The sequence below is a fragment of the Cupressus sempervirens genome, chromosome 3, assembly GCF_028749045.1.
Source record: "Cupressus sempervirens isolate cs-2001-9-10 chromosome 3, ASM2874904v1, whole genome shotgun sequence".
NCBI classification, from domain to species: Eukaryota; Viridiplantae; Streptophyta; class Pinopsida; order Cupressales; family Cupressaceae; genus Cupressus; species Cupressus sempervirens.
In genome coordinates this window covers 823968094-823992118 of record NC_143120.1, presented here as the reverse complement: position 1 = coordinate 823992118, position 24025 = coordinate 823968094, and positions in this window count along the sequence as shown.

Genomic DNA, 24025 nt, shown 5'->3' with positions numbered 1-24025 from the left:
ATTTGTCATCTTTTGCTCGAGATTGTCTTTTTTTGCACAAAAACATCTTTCTTCACGTATGAGAGAATCTCTTTGTGTGAGGATTTGAGCATGTGCAGGAACTTTATTTTTTCACGTGATAACATGAAATTTATCATGCGAAGAAATGAATTTTTGAGCAAAGAAATAAATCTTCACGCAAAAACCTATGATAGTAGTATGTTTAAAAATTGCATTTTTTACATTTTTAGCATGATCTTCGCATTCGTTTCTTCATCATTCTAATTTTTTGATCAAGTATTGACCATTTTCTTGTTGTTGTTATTTATTTGTGTGTGTTGGAGGTCTTTGGTGATGTTTCATTCAGATCTCACTATCTGCTGTATGGGGATTTGTTGTGGAGCCTAGATGTAGAGGACATGGCTCATATAAATAGATTAGGGCTCACATATCTATGCCAAATCCTAGCATTACTAGTGAATCATGGCCTATTGATTGCATTGGTGGACCATTTCCATTTGGAAATGAACACCTTCCACCTTCCTTAGCGAGAGAAGACTATGACTCCCAAGGACATATACAGGATCCTATGCATACCATTTCATGGGTCGAGAGCATCGTATGACATAGTGCCCTAGGAAGATATAGAGGCATTGTGTACCATTTTTGGGAGATAGTTAGCGATTGGACAGGTCATCACCTAGGATGAGCTTGTCCACACATATGGGCAGACACACAGATTGGCCACATTCATCAATTGTTTCTTGGTACCTGATAGAGGGTAGCATGGACTAGAGTGTGGATGGGGGATCATGTTGTAGAGGATGTTGTATGGACGAGAGAGATTTAGATGGGGTCAATGCATGCTCATCGATATTTTCTATGAGATGCACGAGATAGTGTACCATGAGTGGAAGAGTATGGCCGCTGGTGCATATGTGTTATAGGTCTAGGCATGGGAGCATTTGCTAGTCACATGACTAATTTTTGAGGATGCCTGGGAGCCTACAGACCCATACATTTGTAGATATAAAGGACATATTATCCAGGTAGGCCTGGGTAAGATAGAGCAGTGGAGGGCCCATCTCAATGACTTGGTCTCTGTCATATGGTGACCCTGGCGAGAGACTAAGGAGTGGGATGATGCTCCTATAGAGCTTGGCTAGATGTTTAGCTTGTAGCCACTGATAGGCAAGAATACACAAATTATTGAGTGGTTTGCCATCAGTTGAGTATGGAGGCAGTATGGGATGCAACATGACATCTCCCAAGATTTTTGTGTCTATATATAAGTCACGAAGGATTTCACATGGGGATGGCCAGTGAGACTAGATGTAGGGTGATCAATGATCAATGCACATAACCTAGTTGTGACACAGTGGGTCTAGCATCCAGAGGTAGCCAATGTAGGGGTGACGGTAGCATATCAAGAATATCTTATTGGTCACCTCATCCCAGAATTTATAGATCCCTTGAGGGGAGTAGTGCCAAGCCCACAATAGGCACTAGTAGAGTAGCAACAAGCTCCCCCATAGCAAGCTCCCCAGTAGCAAGTAGCACAAGGCCCACTACCAGAGGTGAGACAAAGGGTCAGGCAGGTGGAGATCCCCACACAATAGATCTAACCAAATCTAGGGGCTGGAAGTAGTGGTGGAGGGAAGAGATAGTGACAAAGGCTAAGGGTGGAGGAGCAAGCACCCACTGAGTAGGCACCTAAGATGCTCGATGAGGAGATGCAAAAGTAGCCTCCCACAAAATCCCTAGAGATTTTTTGACGACAAAGGGAGTGGATCTGGCAAGCTTCTCGAAAGATCAGAGAGTTACAAATTGCAGTGGCGGTGAGGGATACATGGTTGGTTGAGCGAGATTAGGAGATCCTAAGACTACAAAAGTAGGTACAAATAGCCGAGCAGAGGGCAAAGATACTGTAGGATGAGGTCAGATTGCAAATGGCCCGAGTGGCTTATTATTTCTCAGCATACTCTACAGTTGTGCTCGATGAGGCTCAGCAAGTTCCTCAATTTTCCTAGTATGCCCAAGATTTTAGGGGTGCTCATCCTCCAGTGAGACTAGATATGTTGCCTCCTCCCCCTCCTCCAACTACAGGGGGTGATGGCACAAGCCACAGTTAACTCCTAATTACTTTGATCCCCGATTTTGATTCTGGCTATGTATCCATTGGTGTGCCAACACCATTTTGTACGATTTTGATCAATAGCACTCTAGTAGTGCCCATTTTTTGTATTGACACATTTTTTTGATAAATATATACAAGATTTTGAGCTGAGTATTCCTATGTACATGTCATTGTCTATGTCTGTTTTACTTTGATGTACGTGAGATATCGATGAGATGAATGTGTTATGTGACAGATGCATGCTTACTTTGATGTGATGTGATTATGATTATGTAGAGTAGATGATGTGAGTATATGGATTCAATGCCTATGGAAATGAACTGACATCTTATGCAATGTTGCATGTTTTTTCTTGACAGTGACACGTATTTCACAAAGGAGTGCAAACCAATGAACCAAATGCTTTTGTAGTCATGGAGAATTCAAATACGTTGGAAGAGACTCCCAATCCATCATCACAAAGAATAGAGATAGAATTGTTACTGAATCGTGTACTTATGCAAGTGATTTATGTGATGGCAGACTATATTAAATGCAACCCTAGGTCTGGTTACCAAGCCTCGATAATTTATCATCACTAGACATAAACAAAGCTTAAACATCCTACAATTACCACTAACTTTGCAATCATAGAAATATGAATAGGACATATGTCATAGGTTTTTCATGATTAAATGTAAGCATTCAAGGTAAAAGAAGCCAGAATGACCAAAACATTTGTCCCTTTTAATATAGCAAGTTAACATAAGCATCAAAGCATAGGTGCTAGGATGACCAGAATATTGCTTGCATACAAACAGACCAAACACATGAAAGATCCTTCTTATGTTAAGCAATCAAAAAATAGTATGTCTGTAACAACCTATACATCCATATCCTAGGACAACTTTCATAATTTGTACTCATAGTGACCCATACGTTCACTTAGTAGGACAAGTATTAGATATTACTGAAGCATGAAGAATTCACTTCAATAGACAAGGAAAAGTACCAATCTTACTAATTATCCAATTACGAGGAGTTGAGGTACACATGGCCATCCAACACGAGATGAAGGCTCTTATAGTGGACACCCCTCTTTCATGAATGTTTTAGATGTTTTGGAACTAAACCACAAATAGAAAACACAAAAAAAAGGATCATGCCCCCAATAATTACTTCTCTAGTCATAAATAACACCATCGAATCACTCGAGAAGACCTGATAAAGAAAAAGCCAAGAAAACAAAGAAAAAGCTCAGCATATCCAAACAAGTATGTTATTTTGCATTCATTTTTGTGTTATAGGATTGGTGTCAATTATCAATGTCTAGAACATGTTTGAAAGAAATCTCTTCAATAGGGTGACAATAGTAGGCAGATGTAGTCAGAACGACTGGTGACTAAGGTCAAAGAGGAATCTTCGAGGTGAAGAACCTAGGAGGATTGAGCTATAGTAGATAGACACAGCTAGGATGACTGGTGACTGACACAAAAGAGATCTTCCATAAAGGAATCTCAAAACATGACATGAGCAATAGTAGGAAAACACAGTTGAAACAACTAGTGACTATTGTGAAAGAGATTCTATTAGGAGAATCTTGAAAAGAGTGACATTGGCAACAATAGGTAGACACAGCTAGAATGACCGGTGATTGTCGCGAAAGAGATTCTATGAGGAGAATCTTGAAAGGAGTGACACTAGTAATGGTAGGCAGACACAGCCAGAATGACCAGTGACTATCATGAAAGAGATTCTATGAGGAGGATCTCAAAGGGAGGGACACTTGTGATAGTAGGTAGAAACAACCAGATTGATCAATGACTATCGCGAAAGACATTCTCTGAGGAGAATCTCGAAAGGAGGGACACTTAAAGAGGAATTCCCCTGAGCTATGACAAGACTCAATCCATGGATACATGAGAAAAAAGTAGGAAAAGTAGTAAAGCAACTATATAGAGAGCTAGAAGATGCGATGCAAGATGGAGCATTGGGAACAAGAGGTGCCTATTTACTAGGTTTTCACCTTCTTGGCAGAAATTTCCTTTTTTTTTTTTTTTTTGTATTTTTGGATTTGTTGTATTTTTTTGGTGTTACCAAGGTGCCTATTGCTAGGTTTTCACCAAGGTAACAATTTTTTTTCAAAACTTTTTCTAATTTTTAGGATTTTTTTTAGGACATAGATATGTACAAAGAGCTATTGATATCAGATCAACTATAAAACCACTTCAGGTGGAGAGTGTTGACAAGTTCTTTAAGCACTTCTCCCTTGGTTGTGAAAAGTTGGTAGGTGCCAGATCCATATACTATAGTAATGATGTAAGGACCGAGCTAGTTTGGTTCAAACTTCCTTTTTTTGACTCATTAATGTTGATTCTTAGGGTTCTCTCTAAGGACGAGATCACCCAGCTGGAAGTCACATGGCTTGACCTTCCGATTGTAGCTTCTTGACATTCATTTTTGATATGCTCGCAGATGATCACATGCCACTTATTGACGTTCATCTAGTAACACGAGCTCTTGAAGCTGAGCTATCCTGTCATCATCATTAGTAATAAGGCCCTTCATAGAGATTCTCAAGGTAGGAATCTCAACCTTTATTGGAAGCACAACATCCGCCCCATACACCAAAGCAAAGGGGGTCATGCCCATTCGAGTTCTAATGCTTGTCCTATACACCCACAGGGCTGGATTAGTCTGGAGATGCCAATTTTTCCCTGATTTTTTGAGTGTGTGATGAAGAATTTTGAGGGTCACCTCATTGGATGCCTTAGCCTAGCCATTATTCTAGGGGTAATAAATGGAAGACCAATTTTGTGTGATTTTGAATTTCTTGCATAGTTCATTGAGGTCTTTGTTCTTGAATTGTCCTCCATTCTCAGTAATGATTGAGGACGGTACACCATATTTGTAGATGATGTAGTTTGTGATAAAAAGAGCTACAGTTTTGCCATAAAAAATTGCAAGAGGTACTGCCTCTACCCATTTTTTGAAGTAATCTATAGCTGTGATAATGAACTTATGTCCATTAGAAGAGGTCGGGTGAATCTGACCCACCAAGTCAAAGGCCCATTGGTTAAATGGCCATGTTGTAGTAGAGGGAATTAGCTCTCTGGCCAGAGTGTGGATAAGGTTCCCATGTAGTTGACACTACTTGTAGGATCTAGCATACTTGATAGCTTCTTGCTCCATTTTAGGCCAATAGTAACTAGCTCTAAGGAGTTTGCAAGCTAGTGTCAGGCCATTTGAGTGAGATCCACAAATGCCCTCATGAACATCAATTAGTGCGCATTTGGACTCTTCAAGTTCTAAACACCTAAGGAGTGTTTCATCAAGACCTCTTCTATAGAGATCGTCAACAACAATGACATAATGTGAAGCATTATGGATTAGGTAGCATTTCTCATTCTAGCTCAGACCTTCTGGAATGGTTTGATTGTGGAGATAGGAATAAATGTGATGGTAGCATGATGATTCCTATACTATGATAGAATAGATCATCCTAGAATCAAGGGTGTTTTAGGCTAGGTAGTGTAACACTTCCACCAAGAACTCATGTCGGAGATCATTTTTTAGGCATTTGTAGCAAGGAGGCCAAAGTAGCCATGGCATCAACTGCTTTATTATCTACTCGTGGAACTTGCTGGAAGGTGATGTGTCCAAAATACTTCTTTAAGTCATCAACCATGCACTTGTAAGGAATTAATTTCTCATCCTTTGTTTGGTAGACATCATTAACCTAGTTGATAACTAGCTGAGAGTCACCAAAGATATCTAACTAATCCACTCTCCAGTTGGCTGCAATTTTCATGCCATTGATTAGAGCCTCATATTCAACAATGTTGTTTGTACAAGGAAATATAATCTTGTATGCTCTGGGAAATGAGTATCTTTGTGGTGTAATGAAGAGTAATCTAGCACTTGATCCTTGTAGTGTGAAGGACCCATCAAAGAACATAACCCATGTTTGGTGTGTGAGTGTCAGAATCGACTCATCTAGAAAATCAATGTTCATTGGCAGGAGACTTTGCATGGGTGCATCGGCTAGCTAACCCGCAATTGCCTATCCCTTGATAGCCTTGCATTCAATGTATTGGATGTCAAACTCACTAGGTATCATAACCCATTTAGCCAATATTCATGTGAGAGTTGCCTTACTAAGCAAGTACTTTAGTGGATCTATTTTAGCCACATGCTACGTAGTGTGGGCAAGCATGCAGTGTCTCAACTTCTAGGAAGCAAAGACAACTACCAAGCAAGCTTTATCAATAATGTTGTAGCTCTTCCCATAAGAGATTAGTGTCTAACTCAAGTAGTAAATAGCCCTTTCTTTGCCGTCATTGTCTTCCTAAGTAGATAGGATTCCTAGAGACATTTTAGTTGTTGAAATGTATAAAAGCAACATCTTCCCATGGATAGGATGCATTAGGATTGGTGGATTGACAAGATATTGTTTGATCTATGTTAAGCTTTGTTCATAATACTAGCTCCAATTAAATTTTACACCCTTATGTAAGGTCTTTGTGAAGGGTTGTGATCTATCCACCAATTGTGAGATAAACCTGCAAATAGATTGGAGCCTTCCTTGTAGTTCTGTCATCTGACCGATGTTCCGAGGTGGTGGCATGTCTAGTATTTCTTGTACTTTCTTTAGATCCACCTCAATTCCTTTTGTAGAAATAATGTATCCCAGCAACTTTCCTGATGTGACACCAAATGTGCATTTCTTAGGATTGATCCAAAGACTAAATTTTTCCATATGATCGAGGATGGGTCACAAATCTTGCAGATGAGTATTGCACTCAACACTTTTGACCAAGGTATCATCGACATAGTCCTCCATAATCTTATGCATCATATCATGGAAAATTTTAGTAACAACTCACTAATATGTAGCACCATCATTCTTCAAGCCAAATGGCATTACATTCCAGCAAAAGGTTCCCCATGCACATGTGAAAGCTATTTTCTCCGAGTCTTCTGGCACAATTTTTATCTGATTGTATCCAGAAAACCCATCCATAAGTGAGTACATCTCATAGCCAATCATCATCTCCACTATCATATCAATATTAGAAAGCAGAAAGTCATCTTTAGGACATGCCAAGTTGAGATCATGGAAGTCAGTACAAACCCTAATAGATTTATCGTGCTTGGAGATTGGAACAATAGTGGATATCCATTCAGCATAATCAATTGCGTGGATGAAACTAGCTTTTAGAAGTTTCTCTAGTTCTTCTTTAATGAGAAATGCAATGTGAGGATGCATTTTTTGAAGCTTTTGTTTAACTGGTTTGATGTCTGGTGCTATGGACAAGTGATGCACGATAAGGTCAGGATCCAATCCTAGATGGTCAGAGTATGTCCAAGCAAAATTTATCTTCTTTTCTTTGAAAAAGGTAATGAATTATTTCTTTTCTTCAGGTGACAGCAATTGTGCCAGATGTATCATATGAGGATGTTCTTCTATGCCCAAATTAATTGGCTATGTTGTCTCTATCAACACTAATGATCTCTCCTGAAAGTGATTGGGAGGTGCATCAAATATCTCATCCGCGGGTGCCTCAGAGAGGTTTTCACCCTTGGATATGTCTTTTGTTTTTACTTTTTTGGGTTCCAACACTACCACAATGTAATTTTCACCATCAGACCTTTTTCATTTTTTCTTTTTAATTGTATGATTGAGATATTTGATGTTAGCCTCAATCATGTTGACACTCTACTCATTAGTGGGAGACATTACAAGTTTGATAGCATTTAGGTAACATGCAAGAGCATAGTCATTCTGGAATGTGGGGACTTCACTAGATGCATTAGGGTTCAAATCTATAAGCTCAAGATGTGTGAGTGAGAGAATGGCAGCTGGTTCAATTGTGTTTACAGTATAGTCATTAAGTGCTTGGACCAGAAATTTGAGACCTACGATGACTTTTTCCATAGATGTGTTCAAATTCCTCTAAGTACAAACATCAACAATTGATGACTCTATGACTCTAGTTAGATCAGACCCATGTGACATAACCCTAGATGTTTCACCCGCTTCGATTTCATTTTCATAGACATGCACTTGGTCAATGTCTTTATCAGTAGTCACTTCTGAAAGAGAGTCAAACTCATATGCCTTAAAATTAGTGCTATATGGTGAGAGACTAGAGAACTCCCCAATAGTGATAGGGACATACTCACCTTCATCCTCTAGGTTCTTACACAAATACTCAATACGTAATGACTGACTAGATTGTTGGAAATGATTGAAAGGATCGTGAATGAAGAATAATAGAACAAGTAAAGAATTTTTTCAATTATTGCTTTGTCATTGATGTCAAACTTGCTACTTGTAGGAATGAAAATTTCTTAAGTGATCCAAATACTATCTATTGGTTGATTGACAAGGAGGAGGAAATCAATAAGATGTAACTAGAGCACCTAGAGAAAGGTTGAAGTTATGATGTTGTAATGAAGTATAAGGATAAGCTAAGCCATTTATGAAATAGTGTATTGATGACATACTCTAAGAGAATGGACACATTGAGACACATCAAAGATGTAAGGTTTAACTAAGTCATTTGTAAAGCCTAATTATGTTCATTGGAGAGAGCCAAGCAAGCTAGTTAGAGCCAAGAAGATTCTTAGTTGAAGCCGAGAAAGTTCAACTTCAGTGTGAGCCAAGTGATTATTCAAGTGCCGAGTATCAAAAAAAGGTAATGGATGCTAAGCAAATTTCTTCGAGTGCAAAGCATCAGTAAATATAATAGGAGTTGAGTAACATAGAAGGTGTCGAGCATCAGTAAACCAATGATGCGAAGTTGTTGCATTATTTTTTAAGTCAAAGATTTGCCATATCAGTAATGATAAGTTTTGTTATATTGAAATTTGTGAATTAGTTGGATGATAAGGATGATGAGTAGATGTCACAAAATTTCATGTGAATCGTGCAAACCAATTCAAGGTGAATGCTAATAGATTTATCATGAAGTTTCTAGAAGAAGCAATTTGGAGGGAAAACAATATTGCTTTCTTAGATCAAATTAAGATTTGAGTAGGAAATGAAGAAAAGAACTTCTTTATAAGGAGTTATAGGTCAGAGATCAAAAGAGTGCATGAGGGAGTTGGTCATAAGCGTGGTCATGCGAAGAAGCCAAGAGAAGGATAGTGTGAAGTGTCAAGAAGAGGACACAATGAGGAGTAAGGACAAAGCATCAAGACTCTAAGTTGATCAAGTGACCATAGAGTGCATTGGCATTATGAGTGGAAGAACTCAAGGAGACAAATATTGAAGGTTGAACAAGCTGTCAACATTGCAAGGAATAAAAGCCAAGCAAAGAAAAGAACTAAAGAGTGATATGGAATCTGCAAGGATAGGGTTACAATCTTTATCAGGTCAAAACCTTTCTAATACTCTATTACCATTATATTAGATATTGAAATCCTACATTGCTAGGTTAGCTTAATAGCTAGGTGGATAAGCCTCAGGAAAAGGATAGAAGATCCACAAGAGAAGGATAAAGAGATCCTTAGGAGAAGGAGAAAGAGATCCTTAGGAGAAGGATAGGAGATCCTTAGAGAGGGATAAAAGATTCTTTTGAGAAGGTAACTATAAATCCCATGGACTTGGGTGAGCCTAATAGCTCTATGTAAATCCTTTAACAGGGTGGAATTCTAAGTTGAATGTTCTTAAGTCCTCTAATAGGGCTGATATCATCCATAGTGCTAACACATGGCACAAAGTCATTTGGTTCAGTGAAGAATTTAGCAAGATCATGAGGAATAGGACAAGGATAGGAATACTCATCATCGAATTCTTCCTCTCAAGTATCTAACTCATCTTGTGACTCATTTCTAGATGAACTCTCAGGTGTTGGTATGAATTTATTAGGTCCCAAATGGAAAGGAACCTTCTTAAATCCTAGGCTAGTTGTATCATTGTTGCTTGAAGTTGTTGCTTTGATAGGATCAATTAGGCCATTGTTATTGCACCCAATAGGGCCAGTTCCCTTGTAACCAAAATGCTTCATGAGCCTAAGACCAGGCCCATATTTCTCAGGAGTGATTTCTTGAGCTTTCTCTGTTAAGTCTATTGGAGCCTCTTCTCTGTAAATCCATGTTGTAATGTCTCTATTTTTACTTTCATCCTCGAAGGGAACTATAGCCTTAACAAAAGTTCCATTATACATGGTCTAAGGTGTCAGTACGAATGGCTTCTTTGCCTTTGGGGGTCTCCCATAATGACAAGGAGACTCTGGAAGAGATGTCAATGATAGTACTGGTTCAATGAGATACTCTCCTATGCTAGTTTCTTTCAGTTTGAATGATTGCTCAATTTGTTTCAGCTTATTGTCATGATAATCAGTGGATTCATGGTTAGCAAGGACAAAAGTTTCAGTAGCCTTGTGCATATTGCAAGTATAGCTAGTAGTGGTAGGAATAGTAACTTCAAAGCCATGAAATGGGAACTTGATGCATTGGTGATATGTGGATGGCATAGCATGCATCTCATGTATCCATGGCCGACCTAACAAAATGTTGTAAGCCAAGGGAATTTCAAGCAGTTGATAGGTGACATCCCTTTCTATAGGACTGACGCGAATGGGTAACACCACAAGACCTAGAGACTTTCATTCCACTTCGTCATACACCTTGATGGTGATCTTGTGTCGAGGATCAATAGAATCCTTAGAATAATTTAATTGTCTAAGCATAGTAGTAGAGACAATGTTTAGTCCAGTGCCATTATCAATGAGTACTCAACGAACATGTGTCTGATGTATCATAACCTCAACATGTAAAGGTTGATTGTGCAGGTGACTCAACAAGTTATCATCCTCCTTGGAGAAGGTCATAAGATAAGGTAGGTTAGGTGACCTACCATGGATTGAAATCACTCAAGATCAAGATCTTGAGGAACATTTGCAGGCGAGATTTTAAGTAGCCCAAAGATGGAAATTTGAGCATTATTTCATTTCAATTGATCGAGAACACTATAACTAGTTGCCATCGAGTTCATTGTGGGTTTTGTACCTTTGCTAGATGGACCAACAAGGGATTTGTCTTTTTTTTGTTCAAGATTAGAAGTAGAAGGGGTAGGGCCTTTGAGCACCAACTTGGCGTGAGAGTGAGTAACAACATTAGCATAGTGTTGTGAGGGTGTATTATCCATTGTGTTGGGAGTAGGGCCCCTCAAGAAAAATGGTGTCTTGGTTTTTTCATTATCTTGTTTTCCCTTAATGGTAATACCGTCATAGTATTCAGAATCCACAGGTTCAACCATGTTGATCACATTGTCACCATTGGAATATACATAGTTGACCTTGTTGTTGAGTTGTGGTTTCAAATTCTCTCCTTCTTCATAGGCTGGGAAAGGCTCTTTGAATGCCTTATGATTTGAGTTTTTGTTATGTCCATCTACCACAAGATCACTAGCATCAATCATGTCTTAGAATTTATGATGCAAGTTTATGCAGTTGGTAGTTTTGTGTCCCTTATTTTGGTGATAGTCATAGAATGAGGTTTTATTCCACCATGGTGGACATGGTTGTGGATCATAGGGACGAGGGTTGTCCATTGGTGAAATAAGCTTATGTTGTAGCAATGTTTTGTAAACCACATCCAAAGGTTCTCCCAAGGGTGTATATTCATGCTTAGGGCATGAGGCCCATGAGTTTCTCATTTTGTTCTCAAATGTCTTATTGTTAGGAGGAGGTTTCCAAGCATGCTTGGCCACCTTAAGGCTATCTATAAGATTAAATGCCACCTTAGTAGGTTTGGGAGTGATATCATCAACAACTCCATCATGTACAATTTCTCAAATCTTTTTGACATATTTGGTTTTATCCCTGTTGGAGATGGAACCTTGTTTTGCATCCTTCTAAAGAGTGAGTTCACCTTTCTTGACCATAAATTCCTCAATACGGATAGCTTGTGTGATCATGTCTTCAAAGGTACATGGACCTTGAAGTTGGAATCTATAACCAAAATTAGGTAGGAGGTTTATCAATGAAAATGTCAAGCTTCTCTGTTTTTAAATTTTGTAGGAATACTTAGTGTACAACTATCTCCACCATTGGAGGAATGTGAGAAAAGGTTCTCCAACTTTCTACTTAAGGTTGCATAGATCTCGAATGTTGATAGGATGTTGAATGTTATGAGAATACTGCTGAACAAATAAATTGGTAGTTTCATCAAATGTCTTGATATCGGGAGGTAAATGTGAAAACCACTCTAAAGCCTGACCACTTAGGCTTCTAGGGAATAAATGCATGAGGTATATTTGATCATGTATAAACTCCATAGACAAAGAAAAAAATTTATGCAAGTGATCTTGGGGATCAATGGTACCAAATTACTTGTCATACTTAGGTAGCTCTATGCCTTGTGGGAAAGGAGGCATTGTTACGCTCTTGTCAAATGGAAATGGACAAAGAGCATCCAATGTGTATGTTTTTGTGGGTTTCTCTTTCTCATGTATCATCTGAGCTAGTTGGTCTTGCATAATTTTCAATTATTTTTGGAGTTTAGAAGTTTTAGTTTCTTCTTCATGCATGATAATGGTTTCCACATTGAAATGAGAGGGAAACTTAGCTCACTCTTGGGCAAGTTTGAGAAAGTACTTTTCTTTCTCTTCATTGAGCAGGATTCCCATGACCTTTTGAAAGTTTTTGTCTCTTCAACATTTTGCTATGTGTTCAGGGAGTATATCCACCTCTTCTTGGTCCTCGTCAGTTTCATGGTATTTATCTCTCTCTTTATCATTCCTAGGTGGTTCTTGACATCTACTATTACCACCATGTTTAGTTTCATGATTAGTCATTGTAGGAATGTGCTCAATTTCAGTATGTTGTGTTTCAAACAATCCTTTGAAAAGGAAGTCAGACATTGTGTTTGGAGATACAAGACCTCTACTAGTTTTAGGATTCTCTTGATACAAAGGACTCCTAGTTTGTTTTAGGTTTATGGAGAATGTGCGTTGGACTCGATGTGTCTTGACAGGTGAGGGGGATCGTGAAGATGCCTCACTAGCTAAACTAGATGCAGATTGTGTAACAAAAGGTAAGAAACCTTTGCCATGATTATGACCCCTAGCACAACCTCACCTAAGTCTAAGAGGATAAAACACATTGCCACTCCTTGTTGTGACAGTCATAGACAAGGAAAAAAGGCAAGAACCTGGACAAGGACCACACTAAGACTGAGCCTCAATAGGACAAGACAAGAATGTTGTATACTAAGGCACAAGTAGTATAATTTGAAGGCTAGAACAACCAAAGGTTATGACTAAATAAAACAGAGTATGACAAGCACTAAAGAATGAGAATCCAAAAAAAAAGTAAAGGACAAGACTAGGTCAAAGTGCAGATCACAAATCTTTAGTTTAAGCTAAATGCCACTATTTAGGACTATGCACAAACAGAAAAGGGACAACTCAATGCAGGAATTAGACTGAACGAAGATCACAAATTGGTCAAATACGCTAATTTGATAGTTTTATAGCAAGGTCTCATGCAAAGATTCTCTGTCATGTCCCCTTTTCAAATAATTAAAAAATAATAATCTTTGCTAAGACAGGCAGGCCCAAGAAAGTGAAGTTTCGGAAAAAGGGAGTTAATCTTTGGAAACCGTTGGACTAATAAATGATAATTATTATTAAAATATGTTTCATTAACCTCTCTTGGACGTGAGTTACAGTTATGCCCTTTTTAAAGAGGTTTGGAGGCATTTTGGGGGGATTCCAGACTTGATTTTCACTCATTCTTTGTTATTCTTCAGAGGCTGCCAAACCTGTGGAGAAGGAGACCCAAGAACGGGAGTTTGCAGGTTTCCAGGGAGACCCAAGAACGGGAGTTTGCAGGTTTCCAGGAAGGCTAAGGACGGGAGTTTGAAGCCATTCCATGTGCATGCTCATACAGAGTTTGCCTTTGTGCTGAACAGTGCAGATTTGTGAGTTTCCGGGTGTATTTTTGTAAGAGTTTGGTGTTTCCGGTTGAGTATTTCATATCAGTTTTGGTTGCTGCTTTATTTTATACTTTAAGCTGTTAAAATAGAGCTGAATATATATATTGGGACGTGATTAAACTTCTGAGATAGATTATTAGTGTTCTTGTGGTGTTTCCGAGCATATTTTGTGCTATTTCGGGAGCCCGATGAGCATAGTTTTGGTCCTACATTTTTGAGCTGTTGTGTAAAGGCTATACGGATCTGGAAATATCAATTTGTAGGCTGTTATGCTGCTGAAAGTTCTGTAAAAATTTCCATTTTCAGATTCATTAATAATTTGTGAAGTTGTGAAGCTTTTAGCACTATTTTCAACATACCCGATTTGGGGTTTCTTAAGGAATTTGGTGGATCTTTGTGATAGCAGTTGTTTGATTTTAAAGATCTGATTAGAGGTTGGAAATATCATGAAAAATCAGAAAAGGGACATTTCAGATACCAAATATCATGAAAAATCAGAAAAGGGACATTTCAGTGGTATCAGAGCCATGATCTTGCCAGCCTGAGGGTTTGTAGAAGTTGCAGAAGTTTGCATTTCAGTTTTGACAAGTACCCAGATCTTCCATGTCAGTTTTGACAACTACCCAGATCTTGCATGTCATAATTTGGTGGTTGCATGTTGCTTCCAATCAGTTGCATGTCCAAATCTATGGTTTCATGCTACTTCTAATCATTTGCCTATTAGTTCTTGGTGAATTTGGCGGTTGTAGAAGTTTGCATGTCAGTTTTGACAACTACCCAGATCTTGCATGTCATAATTTGGTGGTTGCATGTTGCTTCTAATCAGTTGCATGTCCAAATCTATGGTTGCATGCTACTTCTAATCATTTGCATGTTAGTTCTTGGTGCTTGAAGAAGTTATATCCTATTGGGGTTACACTCTACTTTATCCAGAATGGACAGGTATAGTACAGAGTCTCAGAGGGAACGATCTTGGACAATTGATAGCCAGAGTCAAAATAGTAGAAAGGATGGTTATTTAGACATTCGAGATAAACTTATGAAAATAAGCCATGACATGTCTAAACAGTTGGTTGAGTACCACCGTATAAATGACATGTTATCTGACCCAGCTAAGGTGGATAAGTTGACTGGATTTCTATTTGGCAGATTTTCTCACAGGACAGATGACACAATTCCCAAGAACTTGCATGAGGAGTTTGAGAAACTAGCTGATAGCCAGGTAGTGGTCTCAGATTCTACTTTGCCACAGGAGGTGGTGGGAAAGGATATTACACAGATTGATAGTAACAGTCAACTTGATACTCAAATTGAGACAATTGTTTACAGGTTGTCAAAGGGTGATGCCACAGGTATTCAGGATGGTATAGTTACAACAGGCAGTGACTACAGTGTAGTGGGTTCAGATGATGATTATGAGGATGTTGTTGTGCAGGATGGTGAGATACCTAGTAGAGATGAGCAGACATTGAGCATTCATGAATTTGCTGAGAAAGAGTACCAGGCGCAGTTAGATGCTTCATCACATGAGGTTGAGGCAGGTAGTATTTCACATGATTTATCCCGCCAGCTGAAGGTGAGTGAAGATAGTATTGTGACTTCATTACCTTATCATGACAGGTATGTGGAGTTAGTTGGTATTGGTCATATTACTCAGGTGAGGAGTTTGCTTGAGTTACCAGTTGATTCTAGTTTACGGATATGGACACGAGATTGTTATATTGGTGTTTGGGATTCAGTTGACTGGAGATCTTTAACACTTTTTGGTCGCAGTGTTTGTTTGGGTGCTATCATGGATTTGATTAGCAGATTACACGGTGTTGTCTTTTCTTGTGCCAGTATCTTGTCTAATGTTGGTATTAGTTTTTATACACCGGTGTTGGGCTTTGTTCATATATCCAGTCGACCATACTTGCTGGAATGTGTTGATGATCTTTCATATTTGGCAGTGTGTACAGATGAGTCCCAGGATCATATTGGCATCGATGACATCCAGGAGGATGTAGTGGGCAATTTTGAAGACTTAGTTTCTTTGGGTACAGAGGAGTTGGACAGCAGTGCTACAAATTTTGATACTCTGTATGTTGATATGAGCTTTAGAGTTGATTCACAGGACATGGATGGTAATACTCTAGAGACTAGTAACTTTGAGGATACTCCTTTAGACAGTGCATCAAAGGAGGTTTGTAGGAGACAGTCAAGCCAATGCCATCATGTGTCTAATCAGTTGAGAGTTAGTGACCGAGACATTGCTATCACTTGCCAACATTTTGATGCTGCTCGTCAGTTATTAGCAGTTTATGGATGGGGTTCTCCTACTAGTGATGAGCAGGAAGGAAGTTATCTTTCCTTGACAGAGATCCACTCTTTATGGGAGGCTATTCAGATTTTGAGACAGAATTATATGCAGTTGGTAGCTGATAGAGATTATCTTATGGAGTGGGGTAGTACAACATATGATGCATTGTTGGCCAAGGAAGATGAGGTGAGTGAGCTTACTGAGCAGCTTGAGGTGACTTTTGAGATTCTTGAGAGTACACAGTTGGCTTTCAAGGAGTCACAGTTTCATTTGGCTAAGGTGACCATGGAGTTAGAGCGACTATAGTCTTTATCTGATTCTATACAGTCACAAGCTATGGTGTTTGGTGATTCGAGGATGTCCATGACTGAGATTGTCAGAGACAATGGAGATGGGGATGCATCCATCCTTGATACTAACATTGGCATATCAGGTTCATTCCCACTAGAGTCAGGTTTAGTTGAGTTGGGTATTGTAGCAGATTATTGTATGCCTGACAGGGTGGTGGCCTCTAGTACTGAAGGCACAGAGACTAGAGATGTATCAAAGGTCATGTGTGATGTTGGTGAGTCGACAGTTGGCATGGTTCCTGATAGTAATACTACTCCCTTGGTGATATCTTTGGAGGTAGTAGTCAGTTCCAACATGGTTGATGATCAATTGCAGTTAGTTTCATCTGGATTACAGTCTGAGCCACTGACTGAGATTGGCGCATTCTATCGGCATTACACTGTGAGGTACGCTCATCAATTTACCTTTGATGACCATGTTGATGAGATTATGATACAGAGATGTACTTTGGTTCCTAGTGCTTATCATCAATTATGGAATAGTTTGATGCCTCGAGATGAGAGTTGTGATGGGCACGACATGGCGACAGGTTTTGTAGTTGATAGCTTGATAATACATGACTTAGAGCAGGAGTTTTGGAGTGATGCTTCAGCAAGTGTTGTTATTGATTCTACTCCTTTGGCTATGACATCTCCTGACTTAGCTAGTGATCAGTCACAGTGGGTTGTATCACTTGTTCATGGAAAATTTGGTTTGGGTTCCATTTCTTGTTGTTTATCTTGTGATGGCTTTTCACCATCAGGGGTGCATGGGAGTTATGGTTATGAGACAGTGGCCAATGATCTACAGAGTTGTGTTGACTGCAGGAGTTGTATAGTGTGTGGATTCTCCATACTTGGTATAGTTTCATTTGAGAGCATTCACCATTGTTGCAGAGTTGGATTGTACATTCCATATAGGCCAGTGGAATGCATTGATGGTATTTACTATGTTGGTAGTCCACTTTACTTGGGTTTTGATATTTTAAGAGTTTGTGTCTCATGGGTTTTTGACTGTGGTAATGGTGATTTTGGAGTTTGGTTGAGCTATAATTGCCAGTTTGATTATGGATTCCTCTTGGTCATATTGTAGAGGATCTTGCAGGAGTCTGTGTTAATTGGTAGTAGTATAGTTCATGACTACATTTGGGATCCAGGAGGATTGATTGGTTTATTGTTCAGCCATTGCTTGAGGACAAGCAATGTTTGGGGAGGGGAGGACTTGTCATGTCCCCTTTTCAAATAATTAAAAAATAATAATCTTTGCTAAGACAGGCAGGCCCAAGAAAGTGAAGTTTCGGAAAAAGGGAGTTAATCTTTGGAAACCGTTGGACTAATAAATGATAATTATTATTAAAATATGTTTCATTAACCTCTCTTGGACGTGAGTTACAGTTATGCCCTTTTTAAAGAGGTTTGGAGGCATTTTGGGGGGATTCCAGACTTGATTTTCACTCATTCTTTGTTATTCTTCAGAGGCTGCCAAACCTGTGGAGAAGGAGACCCAAGAACGGGAGTTTGCAGGTTTCCAGGGAGACCCAAGAATGGGAGTTTGCAGGTTTCCAGGAAGGCTAAGGACGGGAGTTTGAAGCCATTCCATGTGCATGCTCATACAGAGTTTGCCTTTGTGCTGAACAGTGCAGATTTGTGAGTTTCCGGGTGTATTTTTGTAAGAGTTTGGTGTTTCCGGTTGAGTATTTCATATCAGTTTTGGTTGCTGCTGTATTTTATACTTTAAGCTGTTAAAATAGAGCTGAATATATATATTGGGACGTGATTAAACTTCTGAGATAGATTATTAGTGTTCTTGTGGTGTTTCCGAGCATATTTTGTGCTATTTCGGGAGCCCGATGAGCATAGTTTTGGTCCTACATTTTTGAGCTGTTGTGTAAAGGCTATACGGATCTGGAAATATCAATTTGTAGGCTGTTATGCTGCTGAAAGTTCTGTAAAAATTTCCATTTTCAGATTCATTAATAATTTGTGAAGTTGTGAAGCTTTTAGCACTATTTTCAACATACCCGATTTGGGGTTTCTTAAGGAATTTGGTGGATCTTTGTGATAGCAGTTGTTTGATTTTAAAGATCTGATTAGAGGTTGGAAATATCATGAAAAATCAGAAAAGGGACATTTCAGATACCAAATATCATGAAAAATCAGAAAAGGGACATTTCATTCTCTTTCAGCCATGCAAGAAAGTTTATCAGGTCATGCGAAGACTCAGAACAACAATCTAAATTTCCATGAACAGTTTATTCAGTTCGCGTGAAGAAGTGACAGGACAATGAATATAGTTGGCAAGATCTCACGTGGGTATATTCAAATCTTTCTCAAAGATTGAACAAGTTTGTGTGAAAAGATAAATTCTCACATGAGAAAATGCAAATCTGTGCACAAAAATCAGGACTAGATTGACAACAACATTGGATTTTGAAGAGATTTCTTGACTGTTTGGATGGATTGACAGGCTAGTTGGAGTGATTTTTTGAATAGATAGAAGGGTTAACTCTAAAAATTGTTTAAACAAGTGTTTTAGTTGTAATTAGGCAAAGCGATTGAACCAGGCAATGGGAAACAATTAGTACTCGAATACAATCCAACTGAGGGCAATGCAACATAGAGGGACAAGGGAGTCTTGACTCTTAGTTTGTTTGAGAAAGTTTGGACATGTTGGAGACTCAATAATAAACATGCTTTATCCCTACAAATAGAAAATGGTAGAGAAGGCAAAACCTTTGTCCCACATCTTATGCACATGTGTGTACCTCACACAGCTGTGTCACCCCCTAGAGGGCGCCCGTGTTTTTGGTATATTCAAAGGGCTCAATAGTATACACTGAACAAGTGCCCTTATGGTAGGGGATGAACACATATACCACCTTCAAACATCCAGTAGCATGCCTATGGTGAGTTCTACAAGAGAGATTCTTCCCCCTCCTTGCACAAAGATTATGCCTCCTTTCGGAGGTGAATCGAGTGGCTTCTAACTACAAGATTTTTACTTGGCTTCTATTCATATTAATTCCTGATGGCTTTGTAAGAAAAGTTGAGACCAGCAGCCCACACCAACATCTAAAAGTGCACACAACTTACTTAGCAAGCTAGGGGCTGGCACAAATAGAGCTTCCCCTTGATATGCGATATCAAGAATCAAGTGAAAGAAATTAATCTGGCTTTGGAGTCTTTCACTCTACAAAGCATCTTGATTATAGTGAGTTGGAATCTCTAGTGAAAGGAGTGTGCACACTTGGGTCATTCTTAGAGGTTGGATCACTTCGACAAGCCCTCTAAAGGATTGACTCAGACTAGTGGTCTAGATTTAAGGGTTCGAGTTTTTAATTTCCCTCAAGGGGAAAGAGCATAATCCTCTACCTTATTTCCTTTCCCAAACACACAAAACAATTTAATTACCCACTTAGCTTAATCAATCTAGACTCATTCTTCCTAAAGGTTTTGATTCCTTTAAAAAGGAAACCATCATCTTATCATAGAAAAGAACAAGCACTAAAGAACCACTAAGCTATTTGCCTCCCTCAGAATGTCATCTTTCAGAAGCATCTAGGTTTTTGATTCACCCTTGGTCATGACCTCCAAGTGGTGAAAAGCATAATCCCCTATTCTTCTATCTTGCACCCTAAGAAGTTCAGAAGCCCTAATTAATCTATGTTTTGAGAGCAATAAATAAGACACATTGTTTTGTGGGTTTTAAAAGTGGTCTTCATCAAACATATCTTCGGCAATCATCCTGCAAACAAGGATCAATTTCTATTTGGGTAGGTTTTATAAGGAATCTTCATCGAAACATCCTGCAGACAATAGTTAAGCTACAAAAAACAAGAGAAACATAACAACATAGATTCTAAGAAAAACATGTTAGCAAAATTGAACGAACAAAATGCTAAAAAATGTTGAAATTGAACTTGCTGTTATAGATCTTTGCATAAAATCTTTCATAGAGTCACACAAAATCTTTCTCTGTGTCATGTGAGAAAATAATGTGCCGCACCAAGACTTCCATAGTTGGGCACTTTTTCGTGCGATACAGTATAAAACTTCACGTGAGAACTTAAATTCCTCATGTGAAAATGGAATGTCTCGCACAAAGATTTAAGTACTAGTATGGAACAGTATGGATAGAACACTAAAATAAAATTTAAAAAATTGCATATGAGACCAGAGAAATTGATTTCCTCAACCCCATGGTGGGCACCAAAAATGTATGTGTGGAATGTGGCCTCTATTAACACACACACATCAACATGGTCATTACTTGCGAAGTCATCCTAAAATGAACATTGAATTGTTCATATAGAACACTCAACAATGTGACTCGTTGCCTCCTATCTAAAGGGATTTTTCCTATTAATGCCCTCAGATTTGAGGTATAGGCAACCATACCCTCTAAGAATGAAGGATTTAAAGAAATGCAGCTAGTCTAGATGAATGTGCAAAGTATTCTAAATGTGTTATGTAATTAAGCTAAGAAGATGTAAAATGAACTAGATTAAGCATATGCCTATTTAAACTAAATGAGATTAAGCTAGGAATGTAAATGTGTGGAAATATGTGAGCTAAGTGATTTTGAATTTCAACAATAATTTGATATCAATTCAATTCAACCCCCTTGATGAGGAATTATGAGTCCCTTAAATAGAATTCCTGGAATCCATCAATGGGTGAGATCAACTCGAATCGACGGTTAGGATTAAAGAAAAGATTCAGTTAAGATGGAAACTTCCTTATGCAGGTGAAGTGAACTATTTCTGATCTGAATGTGATGAGCAATTAACTAAACCTGCCATGAGTGAGAGAGTAAGTTAACTGGATTGATTCTAATTTTGAGAAGTAGATCACTCAAAGTTTCCATTTATAACTGAAGAGAAGATTTTGAAGATATTATTTAATTTAATAAGTGAAATATGATCTCATAAATTCATTTTCCATTTAATTGAATAATCATATTAAATTAATTACAATACACACAATTATTAAATTAAATAAATTTAATCCCTTAGTACATTAGTCTTAGGTGATAATTTAAGTTAATAAAGTATAAATACTTTAGATTAAATTAAATTTAAATCAAATAGGTTTCAATTTGACTAATATGAGTAAATACTATAGGAATTAAATAATAGTTATGATGAATACAGATTAGAGTTTTCTGCATCTGACAATTAAGTCAAGTAGCGAATGTTAGGACAAGAATTTTCCTAATGAGATAAGACTCTAGCTTTGATCAGATAGACCAGAATATTAAAGTCAAATTTTCTTCATTTTTCTTCAAATATTTCTTGATTTCCTTGTTAGTCAGATTTGGCATCAGTTGCCTCAGGATCTGCTCATGAATGTCCTTAGTAGATTGCTTTGCATCTTCCCATCTTGGCTTGATTTTATCCATTACAGCATCTGGAATTTATTGAGTAATCTGGTTAGGAGAGTATTTCCATTTGCCTATTTTAGATATCAAAATATCTTTAATTTTCCTTTGCTCATTAGCTATTCTAGTCTCATATTTTAATGCTTTGAAATTAGTTATTCTAGAACTTGATTCCAATTCCTTCATCCTCTCTTCAAATATGGGTGGAGACCTATTGGAAATTATGTCTCCCTCTTCTTTGTCTGCCTTCTTCTTAGAGGATCTCCTTGTAAACATTGTAGTGCATGTCTTGGTAGGATTGGTAATGATTACCTTTGCCTTTTTCTTTATTGGTTCCTCTTCCATTGAATCTTCATCCTTTGCTTCTTCATGTTCACCTTTGACCTTGGTTAGCAAAAGAGTAGAGCTTGTTTTTAACTTGGCAATTATTTTCTTGCCTTTGCTAATTGCCTAAGGAAGCTTGATCTCTAGTTCTATCTGGGCCCTAGCCTCATCATATGTACCAAAATATATAGCCTTGGGGTCAACTGGTTCATTAATTTTTGCCTCAATTATATCCTTGGTTTCATCACTAGTTACCTCATATCCTAGAGTTTTTACCCATGCAATTCTAGGTCTAACTGCCTGAATATATACCTTATCACTATCCACCATAAAAAATACATCATCCTTATAGTCTTCAACTAGTTTCTTGGGGATTTAGTTATTTTCTCCTTGAAAGCATCAAAATAATTATGCATAATACTGGTGTAATTTTCTCCCATCTCAGCAATATATTCATTAATCTAATATAGTACTGGCACATCTTTCCTCCACATGATAGTACCTTTTGATGGAAAGAATTTTTGAAAATAAAAGAATAAGCATGTCAACAAAGAGCCAAACTTACATGGATTTTTCTTTGACATTCTAATGCTGTCCATTTTTTTGTTGAATTGATTCAATAGTAACTTAGCAAGGTTAAGAGAAAGGTTGTTCTTGACTACTCTATATGCCAAGTCAACTACTTCACATGACACACTATTCAACCTATTCAAAAAACTTTTGGTGACAATTCACTCAAATCACTTGAATGCCCTTGAAGATAACTCTGCACAATTTTACTCTAAAAAATTTATGGTAAAAATAACTTCGATTTCATTCCTTTTATCAAATTTTTCCATAAATTCCTAGCACAAAAGTTAGATGAATTTGATAGTTTTTCATCCACTTTCCTTGCATTGATTACTTGGTAAAGTCTTTCATCATTTGATAAGCACATGTAAAACTTAGTTACTCCTAACCTCACTTGGTAGAGTCTATGACCCGACCTCACTCAGTAAGGAAGGTAACTCGATAGTAACTAGTATATTTTACTTAGTGATCCCTTTCACATCTTGAATGCTAATATGGATCTTTTGTCCTAACAGCTAGAACTTATTTAGATGTTCTCTTTGGTAGCCTAGTTCTAGTTCTCCTTTTGAGAAATCAAGTTGAAATGGTGGAGTCACCCAATTCTTGAGTGATTGATCATCATTTCTTGGACTTGCATTCTCAATAGATTTTGGAACCTATTTTTGTCTCATTTGTTTTCTGATGTTTTCAGCTTATACTTTCTTTTCATCTTCTATTCTTCCAATATTCATATAGTTCTTGGCAAGGTGACCAAGTTTTGTATAGATGAAACATCTTTTGGTAGTATCTCTTTTCCTCATGTGATGTTTTACACAGTTCATACTAATGTGTCCAAATTATCCACAATAATGACATCTACACCAGGTGTTATAGTCCCAACCAAATATAAATTTTACAATTTGTTCTACTGGATTCAATATCTTGGTTTTGCATTCTAATGACTTATGCCCATGCTTCTTACATTCATGACATTTACCTTCAAATTTTGGTTTCTCTTTGCATTCATTTTCTCTATGACCATGTTGATTATAGTTGTAGCTTTTTCTATTGAAGTTTTCCTTTTCATTGCTCCAACATTT